This window comes from Hibiscus syriacus, unplaced genomic scaffold, assembly GCF_006381635.1.
Source record: "Hibiscus syriacus cultivar Baekdansim isolate YM2019G1 unplaced genomic scaffold, ASM638163v2 tig00112857_pilon, whole genome shotgun sequence".
Classification (NCBI taxonomy): Eukaryota; Viridiplantae; Streptophyta; class Magnoliopsida; order Malvales; family Malvaceae; genus Hibiscus; species Hibiscus syriacus.
In genome coordinates this window covers 60,532-77,180 of record NW_024063412.1, presented here as the reverse complement: position 1 = coordinate 77,180, position 16,649 = coordinate 60,532, and the positions used below count along the sequence as shown (strand labels likewise).

At 34.2% G+C, this 16,649-nt stretch overlaps 1 pseudogene; it reads right to left on the bottom strand.

The window, feature by feature from the left end:
- Positions 1–3,836: 3,836 nt before the first annotated feature.
- LOC120184082 lies at positions 3,837–6,204 on the bottom strand (annotated as a pseudogene).
- Positions 6,205–16,649: the final 10,445 nt, after the last annotated feature.

Sequence of the window (16,649 nt, the reverse complement as noted above, 5' to 3'; positions counted from 1 at the left end):
CTTCTAGTAGATTAAATTTATCATTTTTATCTTTATCGTATTTTTACAACAATTTAACTCTCAAAGTTGTTTAATTACATCATTCTATATTATTTCCCTAATTTAAATCCCTAAATTATAAATTCCAAGTTAATATTTAGGGTTTAGAGATAACATAGTTATAGTTTAGGGTTTAAAGTTAGAGGTAAATTATAGAATTATGTAATTGAACAACTTTGAGGGTTAAATTGATGCGAAAATACGATAGGGGAGAACGTGATAAATTAAATCTATTATCTGGGCAAAGGTTACTTTTTTGCTTAATTAATTTAAATTTTAAGATAACTGAAAATTAAAACTTTAAAACTTAAAATATTAAAATAAAGCATTTTTAAGATATATTTTTTAAATTATTGTTAAAGTAATCCAAAGTCTATAACTAAATTAAAAGTATTCATCTTGAACTGGATAAACATAATTATATTAAATATATTTTATAATAATAAAGATATACTAAAGAATAATATAGGTGTTTTTGGTTACTCAAATCTAACATGTCCACAATGTTTCATTTTAAAATAAGATTATGTTATATTAATTTTTAATATTTTGATCGTCTTATAATTCTACATTCTTAAGTAATATCAACAACAACAACAAAACCTATTCCCATATACAATAAGATAAGGGGAGGTATGGTAATAGGCTGCCCTCAACACCAGGTTGAGAGCAGCTTCTGTGGAAAACCTCCGACAGTCAGAAAATAAAAAATAAAGATAAAATGACATGCATGTATAAATAAATAAATACATAGTTGTACAGTCTTTATATGCAGTCAACATACGCGCATCTGTAATGGGTAGTAATCCCTGCAAATAAATCCCTTGTAAAAAGCTCTGCATATAGATAGAAACGAAAGACCCGATTTAAAATTAAAAAGAGGAAACATGAAGAGAATGATACACAGAAGTCAACGATAGCAAGCAGCGAAAAGGAATAAGGTCAAATGGGTTAAAACCTAACCTAATGCAACACTTCTCCGCTACCCTAGTTCTAAGCTTTCATAAATTCCAATGACATAAACGTATAAAAAGTAGAAGTCGTGGAAATTTCTACGAATGCATTAAAAGAAGACAGAGATGGTACACCCTATGGATGTGACCCGCACTACTCGGTTACCTTGGTCTTAAGTCTTCATACTTTCCTATCAGATGTCATATTCTCGGTAAGGGCTAAATTCTTCAAATCAGATCTCAAGCAGTCTTAAGAAATTATTCTTAAGTAATATCAAGATCTATAATATATATGATTACTACCTAATCTTTAGATAAATCTTAAATTTAAAATTTGATTACTTTATTTATCATATAACATCTTTCAGTTATAATATGTTGTGATTGTTAATAGGCCTAATGGCCTCTTTTCCTACTGCTACTGAATTGATGCCAGCCTTTGATTTTTTTCCGTTTGGTGAAATCTAACAATTAGCAGTATAAATTCTATTCCCAAACAGAGCCAAGATCTGATGGTTATTATTATTATGAGCCAAATCTTCGATGACTTAAGCCTAGATCTGATGTCATCGATTAGATAAAAACAAATAATTATTTTAATTTTGACTGTTACAGTATTTCAGTTATAGTATGCAGTTAATCATTTTTTTATAAATAAATGTAAGATTCAAGAGAAAAACTACACAACATTAAACTTCATAGAAAAAAACGAATGATTAATATTTCTAGACACCAAGTGCTACTTGTCAGGGAATCCATGTTGCTGACCACGGGACACCTTCCACTGCAGCCTATCAAAGGAATCTATAGAAGGAAAGTAAGATCTATTCCGTTGAAAATAATGACAACGAAGAAAGATGAGGAGTGAGATTATCATTCAGGTATATCTAGTTAAATAGAAATCTTTTAGTTTTCTTTAATCAAATACCATAGCAAGAAACGGGCTCAGACCAAACCTTTTTACTTATTAGTTTTAAAACCAAGAAAATGTTTGACTAATACACTAAGAATAGGATTTTGAATCTTTATCACCCATCGTCAGGACGTTATATTTAGGGGTGTACAAAAAAATCTAATCCAATCAACCTGATCTGTTGACTTGATCCTAAAATTTAGATATTTTATATGTTCTTTAATTTTTAGATAATTCAGATCGAATATTTAAGAAAAAATCGGATAATCAGATATTTTATTCAGGCTCAATAGTTCTAGCCCCAAACCCAGCCCCAACAGGCCAGCACTCCCCCCTAGCGCCCCAGCCCCCTACCTCAAGCTCCAACGCCTCTGCTCTAGCCAACATTTTTTTAACTTTTAAATTATTTAAACTTTAAATTATATTTTTAATCCTATAAAAGAGATATTTTTAGTCCTCTGTATTTATATTTTCAGACTTCACTAGAAATTTAGAGACGAATAGAGTGTTATAGAATATAACTAATGGTTCTAGAACACAATGGAAGGATCAAGAACATTATGAAAAGTTCTAGAACACAATGAAACGTCTTAGATAATTTAAATTATTTAAACGTTTCATTATATTTATAAAAGAGGACTAGACTATGATTTTTGAGTTTGGAGTTGGAGGTTCGGATGGTCTCCAATGTCAAGTCGAGTAATTAGTGGTTGTTTGGCGGATAGAGTTTTTTCAAAGTTTGTTTTGTTCAACTATATTCATGTGGAAGCTCATGGCTGTAGTGTTTGAATTTGGCTTATATGGTTTGTGTCAACTGATATTTTTGGCTTCTTTATAGTTGTATTGTGTTGTATTTCGGGCCAAATTTTGGCTTTATGTCTGTCTAGTCATTTAGAGCTGTTGGTAGATGTGTATTTGGCAACAAGGTATGGGCAGGAAATGGGATTGCTCGGTGGAGGATGGGCAACAGCCCCGGTTTGTGTGCTCGTGGAGCAGCAGGCCATGGGTGATGGGGAATCGGCACGTGGGATGCAGAGCTGCTGGGCGGTGTGCATTGGGGCGCAACAACATGGTATGGGAATCAGCCACCTTCACGTGGGTGGCATGAGCACTAGCATGGGCAAGATTAAAAAATGTTCATTGGGTGTTGTTTGGTTTGTTTTGGGTTGTAATTGTAAGGGGATTGTTTGTTTTAAACTTTATGTAATCTTTTCTTATTAATGAATTTTGAGGTACTCTTTTCCTCCTTCTGCTGATTAAGGAACACCGATTGGAGTTCCGTTAATCATGAGGGTTTTTTTTTTAATGAGGCCTCAACTTCCTATCAAAAAAATTCAGACATTCAACATAACAACTGCACTTCCTTAGATCCGTCATTTTCTCAATATCTCTTAACCATTCAATATGGTTCGGCAATAAATTTGATTAAACGGAAATTTAATTACTGAATCACATAGATCAATAGAGTTCAATTTCAAGATTAATAATATGCAAAAAGTTAATCAAAGTAACATTTAGGCATAAAATTTTAATGTATCAAACAGTGAATTTTTGTTAGAACATTCAATAAAGATGTCCATTTAAATAAGTTATCAAAACATATACAAACTTTTTGAAATTTCATATATATAATTATATATCACATGATATTTCAATCCATGAATTTTTTTTTCAAATTGAATTTACTTCATTATATTCAACAAGAAACCTCCCAAAGTTGACCTAATAACTTTCATGCCTTGTCCCATTTTTAGTTCATTCTTCATATTTGCATCACTATGAAGTGACTTCGAATCCATGTATTTGATTCTTAAGGATTATGAAAAACCATCAACGGCCGAAATTCTCACCTGCTGATAGGCGTGGAAGGAAAGAGCAGCAAGCAAAATCTTACAGCAACTTCTTTAACATTCAAGCCCTGTTAGACAAGATAAAAGTGCAGCACATTACAAGGAAACGGAGAGAAAATTTTCAAAAGTGAAATTAGGGCACCTATAGCAACTTAGCTTATCAAGAATACTCACAGCAGATTGCAAGTAGGCAGGGGTAAATTTTATTCCCTCCATGAAGATAGCCACAGGGGCTAGCAAGAAAAAGGTCATAATTGTTATTATTGAGAAGAGGGTAATGTTGTCCATAGAATCATACTAACTGCTTGTTATGTGCCATACGAAAGTCAACTCCAAAATTAGATTTTCAATAGGGAGAGACCACTCTGCAGTGAATCAATCAGGGAGACAGAATTTACACTCCAATAAATGTTATCACCTTAGTGTCCGATAACGGAGATCAAAAAGTAAAATTACCTCTTTCTTAACCATAACTTTTTTGCTAAGAACGTTACGGGACTGATTTGTTAAATTGGAAGCCATTGCACTCCAAAATCCAGCCCTTTATAGATAAAAAGGAAAAAAAGGTTATATTACAATGATATAAAGTAACCAATTCAAGTATTTGCTATCAAGATATCTGCACCAAAATCAGAAATGGAACTCGAGAAAAAGAAAACTTTCTGAAGTTTCATAAAGATGGTACATGCTAGCATGTAAAATTCTTACCAATTGAATGAGGCCTCTGTAACAGATGCAAGTACAACTCCTCCTACAATAGGTACAAGAGAACCAACTACCCAAGGAGTTGGCAGCTGTAACAGCAAAATATCATACTCAAAGTCAAGTTAGAATCAACATGAAATTGAATTATTAGTCCCAAAAAATGAAAGAAATTGCATCAGTTTTCACACAAAAGGAGTTTCAAACAGGCACAATAATCGCTCTTGCAGAGAAAACATCACCGTGAATAACTTCAAGAGATATTACAGGAAAAAAAAAGAGGAAACTCGAAAAGGAATTTATAGATAAACTATAATTATGAAAATGTGAAAAAATAATAATAAAAATAACTAAACAAGAAATCACCTCTCCTAAAAACATTGCAGACAGCACAACTGAGAAGAATGACTCCATAGATTTAATCGTATGAGTGAAAGAAACGGCCACTTTCCTAGACTCGTATTCGTAAAGAGGTTGCCCAAGGTATGCACCACAGCAAGTGGCAGAATTACTGCTAGCTGTGAATGAACAATTCAAAAATTAGTATCAAACCAGAAAGGAATCAACAATCCCAATAGATTCACTTTTTGCGCCAAAATGTTTTTTTTCCCTGAATACCTGTGCACCGGTGATTTTCGGCCTCTTATACAAGTTAAAAGTCCACATCAGGGCAACAAGTACAGTCCCAACAGCAAACTGAATGACAGTGACAGTTACAGGATAATGGTAGACCTTAAGAACCTGTTAACAAAGAAACAGAATTCAGTAATAGTTCCGTCTTGTTTATCGAATATTGTTGTTTGAAAATCACACTGTAATTCTTAAGAATGAACAAATAACCAGCATGCACCACTAGTTTCCCACATCATTAAGATATATTGAAGTTACATATATTTTCACCAAAACAGTTTACCCCCTTCTTCTTTTTACGTTAATTCTTCAAAATATTATTTGCTCCTTGCAACCATTTGCAACTTTTTTCCTTTGATTCTGAAGCTTCGATGCACATTAATGTCCTTTTACAGTTTTATATATAAGAATATCGCTGAAATATTTTCCATTAAGCTGGTTTCTAAGCGGAATTCAGTTAAAATAACAAAGAAAGTTGAACGAAACATTATATCTTAAAACAAGAAATAGGAAACCGAAGATTTTTAATAAGAACAATGAAAGAGAGTGAAACCTGTTTGTTGTAGATGTTGAAGTAGATGTTAAAGAGGTACCACAATCCAAACAACAATCCAAGCTCCAATGTCTTCACCAAGCTACCTGACTTCTCGCCTTCACCGGCACTCTCCGCCGCTGTGGCTCTAACTTCGAAGCGATCCGGTCCTGAACCGGAAGGAACAAGGTTCCAAGGCCTGAGCGGCAAGGATGAGGAGGAAGAGAGAGGCCAGGATCGATTAGGCAAAGAACTAGGGGAAACGCCATGGCTTGAAGCAAAATGATCGTGGCGTTTGGGAACGGAGGAGGAACAGGAAACGTGAATAGGATCAATTCCAGCAGTAGAAGCGAATTTACTCGGTTTCAGAGAGGAATCGAACAAGGAGAGGACAGAGAAAAAGCCGCAGTTTGCATTGCTGATTTGGTTTGACGAAAGAGGAGATCTACGGAGACAAAATGAGAAAGAGATTTAGAATGGAAATGGGGAAGAGCTTTGAGGAATCCGTCGAGAAGAGAGAGCGAGGGAGTGTGGTTGGTGGGAAAAGTGAGGAGGCTTGCTCTTCTTCCCTTGGCCCTCGCACTCGGTCTTTCAGATTATAGAATGTTTTACTATCGGATTGTCTCACGAAATGCCTGTTAATATATTGTTAATATACGACGTTACTAAATATATTAAAACATATTTAATAAATTTAATTTAGTGTTATCGAAAATGTTGAGTAATAATAATATAGTAGGTCTAAATCATGAATAAATATTAAAAAAATTAGCAACCGACAAACTTAACTTGTCGATTTGTGTTGATCCAAATTAAAAATGTATCGATTTATATCAATATAACAGGTAAAAATATGACAAAACCGGTCACGAAAAGACAATACCGGTAAAGCGCTACCATATATATTGAAAGTGTCGATACTTATATTGTTGATACTTTAAAATAAGTATCGACACTTTGTGAATTCAAAAAGAAACAGTTTTAGTGCTTATAAAGTGACGATACTTTATAAAAATGTATCGATCCACAATATATAATAGGTAAAAATATGACAAAACCGGTATTGAAATGATAAAACCGGTAAAGCGCTACCGGATATATTGAAAGTATCGATATTTTAAAATAAGTATCGACACTGTGAATTTAAAAGAGAATCAATTTTAGCGCCTATAAAGTGTCGATACTTTAAAAAAAATATCGATCCACAACGATATAACAGGTAAAAATATGACAAAACCGGTATCGAAATGATAAAACTGGTAAAGTGCTACCAGATATATTAAAAGTGTCGATACTTTAATAAGTATGTGTAATAAATTATCGATACTTTTAAAGAAATAGGTAATTATCCTATCGAAAGTATCGACACCTGACATAAAAGTATCGACATTTTAGTAGTTGTATCGATTAAATATAAATAATATCTAATGAAAATATAAAGGTCATAGCTAAATATCCTCTGAAAATAGATAAACGTACGAGATTTTTAAATCGAAGCGTAATTGTTGCTGCATTTCAGAAAGCGTTTCTAAAGCGAAGTTTGTTTGTTTGTTGCTGCAGTCGAATCGAAAAGTATGTTGTCGAAACCCTAGTTTTTTATTATTACAGTAATCGGAAATAGGATTTTTATGTGTTGTTTGAGGTTTTGGAGTAAAGAAGCATTTGAGACCGATTACAGGTAGAAAGTGATATTCAAGGTAAAATATAAATGTCGAAACTTTTATTAAATATTATAGGTAGAAAATGATATTATAGGTTGTATAAATGTGCCGACACATTTTGTAGTGGCCATTCAAATTCTTTTGAAGAAAATCGTTTTACAACAAGAGTAGTTATCTATATTTGTATATTGAATAAAGTGTATGTAACAAGTATTTGATTTGATTTGCGTAAACTGATATATAAAGTGTAGTTATCTAATATTAACGCTAAAGGATGAAGGAAGGTGGCGAACACATCGGCTCGGTATGTAAATTGAAATTGACATTGAGTATTATTTAGCGATAATGTATTGATTAAGAAACATTTATGCTTAATATTAGGTGAGAAATGATGTGTTGGAGAAATGGAATTCGATGAGTGATGCTGATAAGGAACCTTACATCGCACAGTCAAAGATGGATAGTGAAGAATACAAAGAATGGAGGAAAACACATTAGAAGAATGTATTCATTAAACTTGTAAATATGTTGATACAAAATATATAAGAACTATAAAATTATATATTGTTAAAAAATATAGGAAGTGTCGACAAGGTGCAGCATTAAAAGGGTGAATTCATTAATTAAACACCTTAAGGAGAAGGGTCAGTTGAATATGCTGGGAGAAATGGGGTTTGGATCGTTGGTAGGAGTAAGGGATCGACCTATTCGGAGGGAATTGTGTCGATCCTTGATGGCTCAATTTGATGTCAAACAATATATTGCTAAGTATGTTGATTTTTCATTTCCTCTCGGGATCCCATGTGCTGCAGCCGTATTGGGGGTAGAAAATGAAGGCAAAAGTGTTGTAGAAGTCTCTAAGAGTAAGAACTGGAAAGAACTTGCCTCCAAATATGGTTTGAAGCAAAAGGTGACATATGCTGAACTTGAAGAGGAAATCAAAAGTGGATCTTACGGTGGGATGAGTTGAAGGCCAGAGTTATATTGTACCTTGTCGGGATCTTTCTTTGTCCAACGGGTGATACGTCAAACGAACAAGGACTATATGAAGCTCATTTGCGATGAAGGCTTGAAGGGTGAATTCAATTGGGCTGAATATGTCATTCGAGATTGATTGAATCAATAATCACCTTTAAAAAGGGCAGCCAGAGATACCACAAAGGGTGCATAGCAATCTTAGAGGTAAATGCGTTGAAGAACTTTTTTGTGTTTCTATATAAAATGATAGTATAGTTATTATATAAAATTATAAATTTTATTATAAATGCAGGTTGCACTGTTTGATTTTTGGTCGGGCTGTGAGGTAGTGTCGGCTTATGAAAGAAGCGGGGTGGTACACATTTGTGCATGGGGAAGAAAGAGGTGGTTAGAGTGACGGCGAAGTTGAAGTTGGATAGATCGAGGAAGTAATAAAGGGTAATAAATGTAATTAAATAATATTATGAATATAATCAATGTCTTAATATTGTAATTTAATTTTGAAGGTTATTGGCAAGGAGGCAAAGGAGAAGAAAGAAGAGATGGTTGTATTGGGGGATGACGGTGAGGGAAAATAGAGTAACTTCGACATTTTGATGTCTGAATTGGCTGATATCAAAAAAATCCAATTTGATATCATGCAAAGACAATTAAGAGTCGAAGAGAAACTTGAGAGAGTTGAAGAGACACTTGAGAGGCATAAGGGGGAAGTGGAAGGAAAAATAGTGGACGTAAAAATAGATGGAGTGGTGAAAGAAGTAGAGGTGTTGAGGGGTGAAGTGGTGAAAGAAGTTGAGGTGTTAAGGGGTAATCTTAAGATGGTGACGGGTGAAAAAATTGATGGAGTGGTGAAACAGGTTGTGGAATTGAGGAGTGAATTTACGGGGGTGAAGGAGGTGGTTGATCAATACTTGGATGAAGGGGAAAAATTAAAGGGTGAAATAAAAAAGATGAAGAGCTATATAGAGCAAAAATACGATGAACTGAAAAAATATGAATAAGAAAAGAGGGAGGAGGAAGAAGGAAAGATGGGGGAAATGAGAAGGAAGGATGTCGATGTGATCTATACACCGGAGAGTGTTATAGATGCAGATTTGGATTCGGAATGTCATGCACCCCAGAAGAAGAAGTAGAAGGTAAGTTGAATAAAAGAAAACTTAATTTGATCTTTACCATGATGTTTGTGACAAAAATTTGTATGCAAAATTGTAGGTTGAAAAAGCGAATATTCCAAGCGGAATTGATGACATCGAAGCTGCAATTTGTGATTATTTATGGAATAGTGGGTTAGAATCGGGGTAAGTGAAATATATTGCTTTGTGAGTGATATTTAAATATTTCATGACAAGATATTAATCCTAATGATTCATACAGCTATTCTGTAATCTCAATGGGAAATTAATTCGATAGTGTATACGACGTTGCAACGTTGAAGCATATGGAATGGGTTAGCGGTGTGGTAAGTAGAAAGCACAAAATGTTAAAATCTATTGAATATGTTCTGATTGTGTAATTAATTTTGTTAGGTTATTGATTTGCTCGCCTGGACAGTATGCTACGATTCGAAAAAGTCACTCCGGAGGATTGGCTACCTTCCATACCACTTAGCGGTGAGTTAAATTAATAAATGTTGAAAAGTAGTGTTATAGACGGTAAATTAATAATGATTGTTGTGTAATTGCAGCAACAGGCGTTGGATGCCAAAAACAAAGAAAGTGTTGAGAGTATTGTTACCTTTTGGGGTCCCATATTGGATAACTATGTGAAATTCACCGACTGTGAGAATGTAAGACACCATACCAATTGCAAATGATGTTTTCGGATATATAATGTTGAATTTTGTCAAATTGGGTGTGAAATTTATTGCAGATCATGATCACAATAAACTATCTTAATTCACACTGGTATATGTTGGTGTTGGATATGGTAGATCGTGTTGCAACAATATATGATAGTTTGTTTACATCTGAAGCAGCTAAACAGAGACTGAAGGATGCTAAGAGATTGGTATGTATGTATGAAAGGACATTATGTAAATTATAATGCATAATTTGTTTAGATCATAACTTTTTATTTTTTAATGTAGATTAAAATATTAGATATTTATAATAAAAAACGCATTTGGGTAGAATACTGTGGATCTCTAGGAAAGTTCTCCTTGAAAATTTTCAAATTTGTGGAGCATAAAAAGAATAAGCAATTGAATGGGTATGATATATTATCATAAATAGAAAGCTTAATTTATGCAGGTTTCATAATTGACATGTGTGGTTTTCAAATTTTGTAACAGATATAATTGCGGTATGTATGTAATGATGTGGATGGAATCGATCGGTTCTACAGGGGCAACTGGTGATTTTGTAAGTGGAATTAAAAATTCGTTTGTGGTTAAATTGTTAAAAGTTGTAGATTGAATGCTGTGGTTTATAATATTTAACGTTCTGACAATTTGAATATAGGTTGTTGAAGAGTGGGATCGATCGCGAATATTAAATGATCTCGTAAGCCACAATCAAAATCAACGAAGACAGGAGATAACAAAAGCTGCCATGAGACACAAGAATAACAAAATGATGCAATGATGTAAATGTAGGGTTAATTTTGTATACGATTTATAATTTTGTATACGATTTATAATTTTGTATGTGAATGTAATTATGTATGAGATGATAAAAGTTAGCAATAGGTTGTTGTACATGTTTCTTATACACATTAAGATTCATGTTGATACTTACGATATATGGAGATTGTTGTCTGTATTATTCCAAATATCATCATAATTATCATCATGTGCGGGACTGAATGGTCATTTCATATTGAGGGTATGTACAATAACTACAAAATTCAATAACTTTAAAGTAAAAGGTAAATTTACAATGTATTGGTAAAAATAGACATTTTGTCCAGTATGGTTCCCAAACGTAAAGTTTCCAAAAAATAAGTAAGCATATGAGTCGATCCATATATAAAAAGTATCGATCTCAGAAACATCGAAACCCATAAGTATAATGTAATAGGTAATTTTTCAATCTAACCGGTATAAATATACCGGTTTTATGAGAAAATAGGTCTACAACATGTATTGACACTTTTTTATTTTGTGTCGATACTGATACTTTTTGTCCAGAATAAATGCACAAAAAGGGTGCAACTATAAAGTGTCGATCCATTTATAAAAAAATATCGATCCCAGAAACATCGAAACCCATAAGTATAATGTAATAGGTAATTTTTCAATGTAACCGGTATAAATATACCGATTTTATGAAAGAATAGGCCTACAACATGTATCGACACTTTTTAATTTTGTGTCAATACTTTTGGTCTAGAATGAATGCCAAAAAGGGTGCACCCATAAAGTGTCGATCCATTTATAAAAAGTATAGATCCCAAAAACATCGAAATCCATAAGTATAATATAATAGGTAAATTTTCAATGTAACCGGTATAAATATACTGGTTTTATGAGAGAATAGGTCTACAACATGTATCGACACTTTTTAATTTTGTGTCGATACTTTTTGTCCAGAATGAATGCACAAAAAGGGTGAACCCATAAAGTGTCGATCCATTTATAAAAAGTATCGATCCCAGAAACATCGAAACCCATAAAGCGTATGTCTTTGATACAATGCAGCATAACCTACTTGACGTTGAACATAGAGCAGCGAACCTTGCCATTTGCATTACTTCTGGAGACACATTCAAGTCAACATAACAGGGTGCAAAAGCCTTCGCATCCTTAGTTCACCTACTTTGAATCAAATTCCCGGGCAAATATGTGTAATCCAAGTGCTTCAAAATGTGAAGTTGATGGCGACACGGAAGTCCAACGGTCTCGAATTTTTGTAATAGCAAATTAGGGTTTCCGTACGAGAATCAAAACTAATTTCAAATGTCCTATTTTTTTCTTTGTACTTTGACAAAATATAATGTTGACATTCATCTGATAAGGACTGAATCTCTTCCTCAATCTGATACAATGTCTCCTGTAGAAGTTCATCTTGGAACGCACGAAAAGATTTGCGGGTAAAAATCTCAGCAGCATGGCTTTCAAGGTCGACCAGTTTTGTGATCTGGAAGGGCTTCGTATGGGAACTTAAGTAATTCGCTTTCAACTCGTTCATACACATTCTACTAATTCCATCTTCAATTGCACGAACAACATCTAAATATGTCTTCTTGTATTTTAGTGCAATCGCTAGTGAAGCATTCATAGACTCGCACCTTTGTGTTGAGCGAATATTGGCAAAGAAATGACCGGTTAGATATGTTTGTGCCCATTAGTGCCGTTTATTTCCCTTATCAATCACCCATGGATACTTTTCGAAATTGAATTCTGAAACAACCGAACGCCATTGAATATCAAATTCCTCGGTTGTCCATGCATTTTGGGAATGCTGCTGTAAATTTTGGGTCACCAATGTTAGCTTGTGCATTGCGAGAAAGATGCCAAGAACATAATATGTGCTTAACATAAGGGATAACAGATTTGATAGCCCTCTGCATTGCCCTATCCCCATCGGTGACAACTGAAATAGGTGATTTATTAATCATGGCTTCTAAAAAATTCTGTAGCACCAACTCGAAAGATTGAGACGTCTAGTCAGCGATTATGGCAGTGGCAAACAAAATTGTGTTATGGTGATGATTGACACCGACAATAGGTGTAACACCCCAACCCATACCCGACCCGGATATGAGTCAGAGATATTACATTGACTTTTAAAACACAACTCTTAACAAATAATAGCCAAATATTTGAACTTATATTAAGAAAATAAGATAATATACATATTGTAATATAAGTTTACCAAAATATTCAAAGCATACACAACTTAACCCTTTAATTACATGCCAACTGCCATTTACATAACAAAATGACCTACTGATTAAGTTGCTTCTGATCTGGTGGTTGTAGGAGTAATGTTGTCCAGCTATTTAACGTGTCCCGTCTACTTTCTTGGATCCTACGTGTGAAACACTCACACGCTAAGTCATCGACTTAGTAAGGCAATGTAATAATTATAACAAGGAAATGTAATAAAAATGTCATAATGATATGAAATGAGATGAAAGCATATACTTAATCAATGTAGTTTACATCCCCAATATCCATACCTGTAAGCATATTACTTTAACATTCATGAATTTGTATTAATAAGTTTATTGGCCCATGATATCATATTGAGAACCTAAGGTATGTGAGTATTGTGAGGTTGTGCACTATGCTGTCACCACAGCTCGTATAATTGCACCGAAGTGCCATGTAGAATTGCACCTTAGTGCCATATAATAAAGTCCATAAGGACCACATATCATTCCTTAAGAATCATATACATATACTAGGGATCAAGTATGTGTCTTACAAGACTTCACACATGTTCCACAGAATATATATATATCCCGAAGGACCGCGTAGAATTGCACCGTAGTGCCATATAATAATGTCCATAAGGACCACATATCATTCCTTAAGAATCATATACATATACTAGGGATCAAGTATGTGTCTTACAAGACTTCACACATATTCCACAGAATATATATATCCCGAAGGACCGCGTAGACCCTCTACCCTTGGCATGCCAACTATACCTATAGTTCTCATCTACATAACATGGGCTTTCACACTTCACATAATTTGTATCACGTAGACATAGTATTTTCACGCCTTTATCACATAGGCATATCATTTCCTGCATATTCATGTCATGTAATGCATATGGTATAAACTTATATCATGTTGCATAATATGAAATGTAATCATGTATTAAAATATTGAATCTAGACTTATCATAAGTCTAGAACTGATTATAATACTATATTCATGCTATGCATATGCACTCACCTATATTTCCTTGCTTTTTCCTCGATCGATCCTACTTGTCGATTGTTCCAGAACTCGTTTAGGCTCGATATCTACATAGTAATCATTGATACTTATCAGTATACTAATTAGTATATTCTAAACTATCATTTCTTAGGATAAAAGAAAAGCCATTTTCATCTTTTAATGGAGGCATGCATCGATGCACTCCTGATGCATCGATGCACTGAGGGCATTCGATGTTCATTTTATTAGAAATGCATCGATGCACTCCTTATGCATCGATGCACTCCTTATGCATCGATGCACTCCTTATGCATCGATGCACTGACGACATTCGATGTTTGTATTTAAATTAATGCATCGATGCACCTTCAACAAATTTCTGGGATTTATCATTGATGCATCGGTGCATAATGAATATGCATCGATGCACATTGCCCAGAAATGTCTTTTAAGCACGAAAATCTCTTCTTACTCTACTTGACACTTTATATTCCCCTCTTTTAATATCCCTAACTTGCATACTCTTACTTAACTAATTATTATCCATTAAATACTTCTAAAACTTATAATCTAATTCTCCATGTAGAATTTAAGAATCTAACCCAAATTCCAACATGTTCTAATTTGAATGCTAACACCTCATACTTCTTAGTTAGCTTTATGACAAGTCAAATCCCACTTTCAATTCTTATTATGAACTCTACTTCAAGATTTCACTTTTTTACTTTCTTTAATTCTTCATATACTCCATCTTATGGTTTTAAGATAATCTAAACTTTCTTAAGCTTAGTATTATCTAAGGATCAATAAGCAACCTTAAATTCATCAAGAATTTGATCCACAAGAAAACTCACCTTTAGCTTGGCTTCACGGGAGAAGAGAGAAGATGAGAGAAATGTCTAGAACTCTGATTTTTTCTCCATATGCCATCCACGTGGGTATAAGATAACCCCAAATAATATTAAATTCATTTACTTGATAAAAGAATAGTTTTCCCTCTTAACTTTTCCTTATATACTAAATTATCCTTCTCCAAATATTTTAATCAAGTTCATGAACTTTCAATTTATCTAATTTGGTCACTGAAATTAAAATCTCACAATTTGATCACTAACCCGATATGAGGGATGTTACAATAGGCGCCGATGTCGATCCTCCCACAACACGACCCACTCATGATGCCTCACCAGCAAATCTGTATCGGTCTTGCCGCGTTTATCTGTTCTATACAACTCATCCATATTGTGAGGTGCTTCCGAAATTGGTTGAAAACAACCAAATTGCCAGAGCACGCGATCAGTGGAGTGTCACTAGACGGTCGCATAATATATCAAAGAGACCATCGCCATCTAAACATCTGATGGACCCCTGAACTCAGGTGGGATCACCGTCCTCACATCATCATTAGAATATGACCCATTCAAACTAAAACAAATATAATTTTTTATCAAAATTATAATCTAATTATATAACTATAATCTAAAATCGATTTTTAAACATTAAAATTCATACCTGTGTGCCAGCCTTCTGATCAATTAGCACCATAATTTTTTCTAAATCATCAGGTAGCTCCTGATGATTTTTCCTATCAGTCGACCACCTATTCAAGAAATAATTTTTTTATTATACGCTATATAAAATGATTAATACACGAAATTAGTTTTTAATTACCTCAAGAGTAGCGGAAATAGGAATGGGTTCTTCACAACGGGACATAAAAAGGGCAATCGATACCATGCCCAAGACTGCAGCAGGAGGAGACATCCGTCAATAGCATTTCTCCTGTAGTCAGTGGCTCGACACATCTCCCTATATAATAAAGCCAAAACTGTCGACCCCAACTGAGTGATCCGGCCAGATGAAAGTCGACAATATGTCACAACCACATACAATGAACTTGGTTACGCGTTTTGTCCGGCATCAACAACCCTCCTATCAGCTGCAGTATGCATGCTCGTGCATACATTATAACCTCATCATCTGACGCGTCCTCGCTCAACTCCCGAAAATTGGAATATAACCAATTTAACGATATCCGACCACTGTTAAAACTTTCCGGGACACGTCTTATATTATCCCGATACAAAGCAGTCCAGGAACCCTGCGCGATCCCCGATATCACATCTCTATCCACCGGAAGCCCCAGGTGCATAGCAATATCCTCAAGTGTAATCGTGCACTCTCCGCACGGAAGATGGAATGTGTGGGTCTCCGGCTTCCACCGCTCTACTAAGGCAGAAATAAAGTCTGGTTCTATCTTACAGTGACCCTGATATCTACCTATATAACCGAATCCAGCCTTTACTAAATACGGCAAGACACAGCTAGGTGTCACTAACTTAATATTCCTAATAAATGGATCCAATACACGGTTCTTCTCCTAAAATTAAATAATTACAAAAATTAATTCTTAATCTAATAATCATGCATTAAATAAATCAACAAATAATTACTAATAATTTAAATTAAATTAAAACGTTAAAATTTTATCGTATCATCAAAGTGTCGAGATATATGATTTCCATCCAAGAGAAGTATATCGTCTTCCATTTTAT